Below are 8,917 nucleotides of genomic sequence, written 5' to 3' on the forward strand. Positions count from 1 at the left end.
TATTATACCCACAGGACCGCCCCCCCTCAAAAAAACTGTTCATAATAATGGACTTCTGTTGGGGCTTCTAGCCAAGATTATCTGATGTCTATGGCTGTAGTGATTGTCTCATTTGCTAAACAGATGCTAAATTTGGGAATAGATGTTGAAGCAAGGATTCAGGAACAATGCAAGATACTCATACCATGCTTCTGATCATTAGCCCAGAAAATATCACGTGTTCTCCAGGATAGCCTGAAATCCCTCATCTATGCAAATGGTTCAGGATATGTGTGCATGTGTGTATGTGTGCGTGTGTGTGTGCATGCATGCACACGTGAAAGCATGCTTCTAGTCCATTATTATCTGCAAGCTTTCTTCCTTACGTGTTGAAATTCTGCAGATGAAGATTACCAAAGTGATTACGTTCTCTTGCCATTACATTATGATAGCCAGCATCAATCACCAGTTTTACTCTAGCTCATGTCTTTCCAGTTAGGAATTTCTATTGGCTGCTAATAACAGACCAGAAATAATGTTTAATAAATGTGCTGTTTGGAGATAGGTGGTCTAGGCCTGGTTTGGGGGTTCTGCAGTGTCAGCAGGAACTGAAGCTCTTATATCTTTCTGTTTTAGCATGTCATTTCCACTCTGAGGCTGCCTTGTATTTCAAGTTTGGTCACAATGACTCTAGCCTTTCCTGATAAGCAGAAAGAAGAAAAGAAGAGAAAAAGAGCACATTTCAATTTTTCCTCTTCAAGACATCTTCCTGGAAGTTCCACCTAATAGCATCCATTTATATTTTATTGGCCAGAAGTTAGTCATTTGGGTATAACTCTCTGCAAGGGAAGCTGGGAAATGTAGTCTTTTGGCTGGTATGTTGCCACCATGCCTACAACTTGAGCTCTTTACTAGGAAAGTAGGGGAGGATGTATGTAGAATAGAAACGGTTAAGTATATGCCTTACCCCATCTTTACTCTGCTTGTGGTCTTTTACTCCCAAGATCTACCTGAGCTCTCACCTTTGATATGTTTTGGGTTTTGGTCATCCCTTAAATCAGTGTTTACTTTTTAATGTTTATTATCTATTCCCTGTGTAGATAGGCCACTTGTGGTGTTATTAGTGATGTATTTTAACCAGAACACACTGAGCTACTCCATCTAGCTAGGTGGTACTCTCATTTTACACAGAAACCTATTGCTTCCAGGGTAACCTGCTATTATTGCCAACACCACCAAAGATACAGGTACAGAAAGAGGCAAACAACCAATTAATTGAGGCTTTACCATGTCCTGTTCGACCCTTCCAATTAATTGCCCTAAGAGGGAAGTGAAATTAATTTTCATTTTATAGATGAGGAAATCAAGGATCAGAGAGGTTAAGTAAGTTACACAAGATCACACAGCTGTGAGAATTTAAACACAGATCATCAAATTTTTCTTTCCTGCTGTATATTTAAGTAACTTCTATACTGTCTCCCCAAAATGAAACTGGGCCCAAAGTAGAGCCCACAGATGTGAGGGCTCTGCCCCAGAACACTCCAACCCTAGCTTGGCTGAGGTCACTGGTTTCAGAGGCTGCTCTTGGCCCCTGACCAATCTGCACGATGGAAGCAGAAGGAGCAATGGAAAAATTGACTACTGGTCTGGTCCTCAACCTCAGTGCCAACTTCTTTGCCATAGTGGCACATGTAAAAAAAATAATAATATTTGTACAGCACAGGGTAACAGAGGCTGAGGGGTCCATGTTTTGTCTCCCCCCCCCCCCCCCCCAGCCTTTTCTCCTGCTGTTCTCTCTGCCAGGAGCATGAATATCCTTTTTCTGTTCTGGGCTCTAATCTAAGATCCACATAGCATTTAGTTGGCCTGACTTCCAGTCTCCTCCTGTCTGTGACAGCTCCTCAGTCTCCTCTAGTCTCTCATGACCTTGATATTTTGGGAAGGACCAGTCAGTTATTTTTGCAGAGTGTCTCTCAAATTGGGCTTGTTTGATGTTTTCTTATTAGTTTGAGGTTACGCATTTTTATCAAGAATGCTTTAGAAGTGATGTGTCCTCAGTCAATCATATCAGGGGGTACATGATGCTGGTGTGTCATTACTAGTGATGCTGACCACAATCCTTTGGTTATGGTGATGTTGGCTGGATTTCCCCACTGTAAAGTTATTGTTTTCTCTTTGTAATTGATAAGCGTCTTGGCCTAGATACTTTGAGACTATTTAAATAATATATTTCCCTCCAAACTTCTGCACATAATCTCAGCATCCATCTGGGCATCTTGCCTGTGGTGTTTTGAGGTGATTTTATATGTCCCTCACTCCCTCACTTATTAGTTGTAATTCTTCTGCAAAGATTTGTCCCTTCCCCATTTGTTTATTCAACTATTTATTTATATCTGTGTTGACTCATGGATAGTTATTTCATTCAATGAGTTATAATCCAATCCTATTATTAATTTATTTTGCTGCTCAAACTGTTCCAGCTCCAGCTATTGGAACCTCTTTCATGTTAACTCTTATGCCCTTCTGACATGCTATTGTCTGTTCGTGGGTACTTCCTTAATTTCTGGGACCGAAATGCTCCAGATTCATCCTGGGTTTTCTCTACTTCACTCCTACCATCAACTACTCTTACAAAGGAGCCCTGGATCCTTTTATCGGAGAATGGTTTTTAGAAAACAAGATCTGGATGCTAGGTGGCACTCTCTATCATTATAAGATAATTTAGAATCAAATTATGATTCCAATTTTAGAGATGAGAAGTATAGGGATGAGTGAGGTTACATGATTCACAATGTTACACAAGACAGAAGTGACAGAGAAGTTCAAACCAGGGCAGATCCTGCATTCTGAACCTCTCCACTAGTGCAAATGCCTCATTTATTATAAAGATGAATTACTATTTAGAAGAAAAAGTACAGATGTGCCAGATAAATGTGATTTCTGCTTGATGGAATGCATATAAAATAGATTTACATATAAAAACAAGAGTGGCATCCATTAAGTATTTTTGGATTGATCTTGCTGAATGAATCATCATGATCATCAAATTTTTCTTCATCTCTATAAAATATCTTATTGTTTTATGCTTTAATTGTAATATGCTTTAATTCCTCTCTGGAACATGGTAGGGCATATGTAAAGTAATAAAGAACATAGAAAATACAATGGCAGCTTCACTTTTTGGATTGCCATAGTCTTGGATGGAAACCTGATGGTGGGGTTTACCCCTGGCCCCTCTTTGTCATTTTGCTTAGTAAGTCAGGAAACCAAGGCTTAGGAACAGTGACCTGAGTTTGGCAAGTGGTGAGCAGAATGAAGCTAGAATGGAGGTCTCCAGGCTGGTACCCACTTGCCTTTAACGCTCATGGATCTAACCAGGGCAGGATGACAACATCCTCAGACAGTGAGCCTGAGTGGGCAGGACCACAGAATTCTCTGTACCTTGTATCCAGGCTCTTGGGTCATCTGAGAGGCCTGTTCACACCACTCCACTCCCTTCCTGCTCCTCCTGTGTTGAATCCTCAATACTGAAACTGCTCCCTGCTTCAGTAATGGCTAAGAATCCAAGACAACATAAGTAGAGAACAGAAACATGGTGGTTGACTGAATGAGATTGATCCAGAGGTAGGGGATCTGATGTCTAATCCCAGATTTGCACTAACTGGTTGTTTACACCAAGCAAGATCTTTTATCTCTCTGAGCTCCTCTTACCTGGCCTTAAAATTATAGGGTTGGATTAGATGACCTCTAAGGCACCATTCTGCTTTGAAATTCTTGGAAGCTATAAATTCCTTTCAGAATTTCCCTAAGTAGGTGCTGGGCCATCCGCAGTCTCATTGGTAGAACTCTTGCGCCATCTCGTGGTCAATCCAGAGGACTCTTTTTCCTCAAATGCCTTTTTACTCTCAGGCCTCGCCTCAATTGAAGCAAGAGAATAAAGCAGGTTCAACCCTTTGCAGGAGTGCGGCAAAGTGCCAGACCTGGGAGAAACCCATTTAATTCATGTCCTAGGAAGATATTTTGTGCAAACTCACTGCTTCCTAAGGCAAAGGCTTCGGTGTGTGGTTACAAAGCCAGGCTCCTGATGTCAGGAACACCCAGTGAGGTGCCCTGATAAATGCAATCAGGAGGAGATGTGTTTGGGTTACTCCCTGTGTGATAATCTGTTACACGCTGGTCCTTATGCTTTCAGCTGCTCCCCAGTTAACACTCATTAAGCATGTATGTAGTGCTTCATCCTGAGCCCTAGCCCTGCTGTCAGAGCCCTCCTCCAGACAGCTGCAGCAGAAAGAGGAGGGAAGGAACCCTTGGGTCTCCTGCTGACCTGGAAAAATCCTTTGTTATTTAGTACACCCCTCTGGGTTTTCCCTTTTCCTGACATTCTCATGGAAATAAGGATGGTTTCTGAAGTCTGCCTGACCCCAGTTGCATCACCTGAGTCATCCTTGGGCTATGGTGCATTTATTCCACACATCCTGGCATTTGCCAAATGTTGCCATTAATCCCAGAATGACAGTCACTACCTGATTGTTCATGGCTCTTTTCATGCTAACTGCTGTTTAACTGGATGTTCCACATCTTTACTTATAGTGTCTATGTCCTGGTGAGGCAAGGACAGACAGCATTATTGGTGCCCATCGTACAGGCAAGAAAACCAAGGACCAGAATGGATTACGTGACTCTCCCCAGATATGCAAATAGGGAGTGGTGTTATAATAAAACGAAGAAGTTCTGACTCGTTCAATTATGCAGTGTTTGGAAATTTGTTTTTCCAAATTTTTATGGTCTCACCGAGGGGCCATAAAAGGGTCTCACCGAGGGGCCATGCAAGGAAATGCAGTCAGTGGGTAGAGAGCACTGGGCTGGGAACCAGAAAAGCTGGGTTTTTGACATGGCTGCTGCCAGGCTGGGGGGGAGGGGCTGGGGAAGTCATTTCCTCATCTGTATAATAAAGAGGGGCGTTTCTGATTTGGGGTGTGCTTCAATATCTTTAACCCCGGGTCTATCTGAATAAAACAATTCACTGAAGTTATCTTTGCCTAGTAACTAAGTATCATTTACCTGGCCAGTCTAGATTGTTCAGGTAGGTTTATTGCTTTGTTGATTTTTAAGTTTCTTTTGTTTGTTTGTTTGTTGTTGTTTTTTTCCCGAGTGACCTGGCCTGTTCTTGGTACAGAATTCCATTCCCAGGTTATAAATTCCATCAGGGCAGTGATGGCAAATTGGTTTCATCTTGAGTGTCCTTCAAACCAGTGAACAATGGTTGTCAGGAGTTCTGTTAAGGTTTTTGAACCTATGTTCCTAGGTTCTGTGGGATGGTGATTGTAGTCATATCTGCAGTGGTCACAGGCTGGGGAAATCTGGGGGGTGAGGGTGTTATCTATGATAGTAGTGAAGAATTTGAGAGGGGCAAGGCAAGCCATGCCATGCTCACAGGCACAGAGGCCGCTGGAAGCAGAGCTGGGATGGGAGTCCAGGCTTCCTCCCTTCAAGTTCAACTCTTCCCACTGAAGTCTCCCTCCTTATTGGTTGTCATGGCAATCAAGGGTTCAGAAGATGCTTTTTGATGATGATGATGATGATGATGATGATGATGATGCTGATGTTGAGATTAACGGTGCTGTGGCAGCGGGCTCTCTGCCTGAGCAGTTGTGTATACTCCAGAGATTTATTCTTCCTTTCTGTAGGACAGAAGGCTTAACACTTGACAGGAGATTGGCCATATGCCTTTTTAAAAATGCCCCAGAGCTTCGTGTGCTTTTAAAATATGCCTTTCTTCTCCTGGCCAGTCCCAAGAGAGACTCCTAAAAGACAGACCTTGCACAAGTGACAGGTAGCAGCCAGAGAGGATCCCAGGCTGCAGGGAGGAGGACAGAGGGGTGCTGTGGGCAGGGGAACAAAGGGGCCAGCCTTCTTGGCCTCACAGAGGGGCATCTGAATGAATAGTGATGGTTGTGGCCTTCCAAATGGCAAAGGCATGGTCCCTGAGAGGCCGGTGGTGCAGGGGCTCCCCACCCAGATGGACCTGCTGTACTGTGAAGGAACATTCTGTGTTCCTTGGCTGGCAGTGAGCGCGCAGCCTATCAGCCTCCCCTGACTGCACACCAAGAGCCCTGATGGCTTCCTCACGGGGCACCCTGGAGCTTCTGCCCCAAGCAGATGCCTGGGCTTTCAGTTCTCACAGAGCAGTCTTGCCTGCGGCACTCTATCCATCCTTCTCAGCTGGGAGGCAGCGCTGCAGTCCTGAGCTGTGCAAGGAGCCTCCCCACAGGGCCCAGGAGGGAGGATGATGCCTGGGCGGAAAAGGTGACCTGGCATCGGGCATAGGTGACTTGTGGGGCCCACCTAGGCCCCGGGGCCCTGAATGCCTTTTTGTTTGAAAAGAAATCAATCTACCCTTTCAAAAAAGCATCCATGTTACCAAAATCCTAGGTAAAAACGGTGCAGCTGATACGCTGCTAGGGAGGAATTCCTCAAACTCTGTGGGCCATGAACCGTCTCCAGGGAAGGCCTGAGTCTGGCTCACAGTGTAGATGGGATTCCTCCCAACACACACACTTCTCTTTGCAGGCAGGCAATTCCACAGGGAGGAGTAACCAAATGTAAGTCTCAGAGCCATTAGAGAAGAGGCTCTGGATCCTGGCTTCAGGTTAGGAAAGGCCTGGTTTTTGGAGCACTATGCCTTGCACTCAGTGCCTCTGGGCCAGGCTTCTCCTCCTCCTAGGATCCTCCTTAGTTCAAATGCAGAGCCTCTGATCTCACAAAGTAACAGCTTTCACAGGTCCTGAAGCTGACCGGACAAGAAGTCCCATAATAAAAGAAACTTGGTTGCTACTCAGGCTCCAAGGCACTCTGTCTTTCTTCTGCAAGACTATTCCTTTCTTTGCCACCATTAGCATACATTCCTTAATCAAGGAAGCCCCAGGAAGCCACGAACCTGCAACACTGGGTGCACTTCTTTCCACACCAGGAGCATTGCCACAGGGTTAGCAGCTGGACATAATCTGAGTCTTGAGGGATTTTAAATCACTGTCAAAGGTGAACTTGCTATCAATGGGCTGAGACGCAGAACTAAGTTTCTGTCTCCAAGGATTCTATGGAGGACCATGCAGAAGAGGAACAAACACTCCATCATTCTGGCTCAACTGAATCCCAGCTACTTGAGCCATCCTTACCCTTGGGGTTGGATAAAGAGATTTCTGTAAGGATTCTGGATCTAAGCTACCATGTCAGAGTTCTTTACACACCTGGCCTTCCATCATGCATTTGTCTGTATTTTACTGTAAGGCAGGGGCTATCCCTGTGCATATAAATACTCCCTGCCTCCTTCAGGGAGAAGGGTCCTCAGTCAAATAAGTGAACCACCTTTTATTGAGCACTATGTTCCAGGCACTGTGCCAGGCTCAGGGAACCCTTGGGTCCTCAAGAAGACATTAGATGGAGGGCAGTATAGGTGGCAGGGGTGGTGGAAATCAGTATAATATGTTGCAGGTGACATGTCAGAAGTAACAATTGGATTCAGTGGGGGCACAAAGTAGGAGCTGCTATTTCCTCTGTGGGAAGAAAAGCTTCCCCCCACCAGCAGTTGTTTGGGAATGAAAGTCATAATGTGTAGATCTTCCATACACTCTTCCATCTGCTTGCTAGGCTTCAGTCCTGGTGGTCACAGATGTCTGCCTACCCAGTCTAGTGAGGACCAGCATCTGAGGCATGAATCGGGCTCTTCAAGCTCCAGGGCTTAGGACAATAGTTCCAGTATCCTAATTTTCCATGGTGGGAGCTATACTTGTCCATAGCTGTATTTGTCCATACATAAGAGAGTATAGTCGTCCAGAAAAAGCCCACTCTTCTGGCACAATTGCCCAGGAAATCCCAGATAGATGTTTTCTTCAATAAAAGCTATGTTTATTTAAGAAACACTCCAAGTTGGGGCTACAATAAATCAATAGAAGAAAAAGAAGCAGCAGCCCATCCACAGCCAGAGACCTGAACATCACCCAGGACATCCAGCTAGATTTGTCCCGTGGGCCACAGACTTGTGATTTTCCATGAAATGGCTAAGGAAAAACACTTGTACTGCACATTTCTGGGCCTACCTTACATCATCATGATAATTTGGGTTTTACCTGCACCCAAATGCATGATTTGGGGTAATCTAGTTCATTAAAAAAAAAAAAAAAGATTTATTTATTTATTTTAGAGAAAGAGAGAGAACAGTGGGGAGGACAGAGGCAGAGGAAGAGAGAGTCTCAAGCAGACTCCACGCTGAGTATGGAACCCAACAGAGGGCTTGATCCCACAACCCTAAGATCACAACCTGAGCCGAAATGAAAAGTGGGACCCTTAACAACTACATCACCCAGGTGCCCGAGGTAATATAGTTCTTAATGACTGCATTCATTTACGTGCCCTATCCAGGAGTTATTGTATATAGTTACATTAGCATATATATTAACACGGAAAAACAGTGTCTACGTCATAGACAACAATTCACAGATAAGGACCAAAGGCAACTTCTAGAATCTGCTAGTAAGATCAAGCTAGAGTTCATGAAGCATGCTCTCCTTTTTGCTACTTGTTATTTTATCTAATTCTTTCCTCTAGCTTGATGCCTCTGCTCTATGCAGGCTTTGGGAAGCACACATCTGCTTATCAACAATCTCTGAAAGTGCCTTGAACTTTAGGAAAAACTCCATGCCCTTTTGAGGAGTCTCAAAAAATCAATCTCCACTAGTAGTTCTGAGGTGCCTTATCACGTCCAATGCACTCTCTACCTGGACCTTCATGGGAAACGTGAAACCTTGGAGAGGCAATGCCGGAATGTTTAATGCCCACTGACCCTCATTACTCCAGCCTTCCCCAGGCGGCAGCAGCATTAAGGAGGCAGCTCTTTGTCCACGTGGCCCCCTTACCTCTCCCCACTAGGTGCCATCCCTGG

Source organism: Canis aureus, chromosome 8 (assembly GCF_053574225.1).
Source record: "Canis aureus isolate CA01 chromosome 8, VMU_Caureus_v.1.0, whole genome shotgun sequence".
NCBI classification, from domain to species: domain Eukaryota; kingdom Metazoa; phylum Chordata; class Mammalia; order Carnivora; family Canidae; genus Canis; species Canis aureus.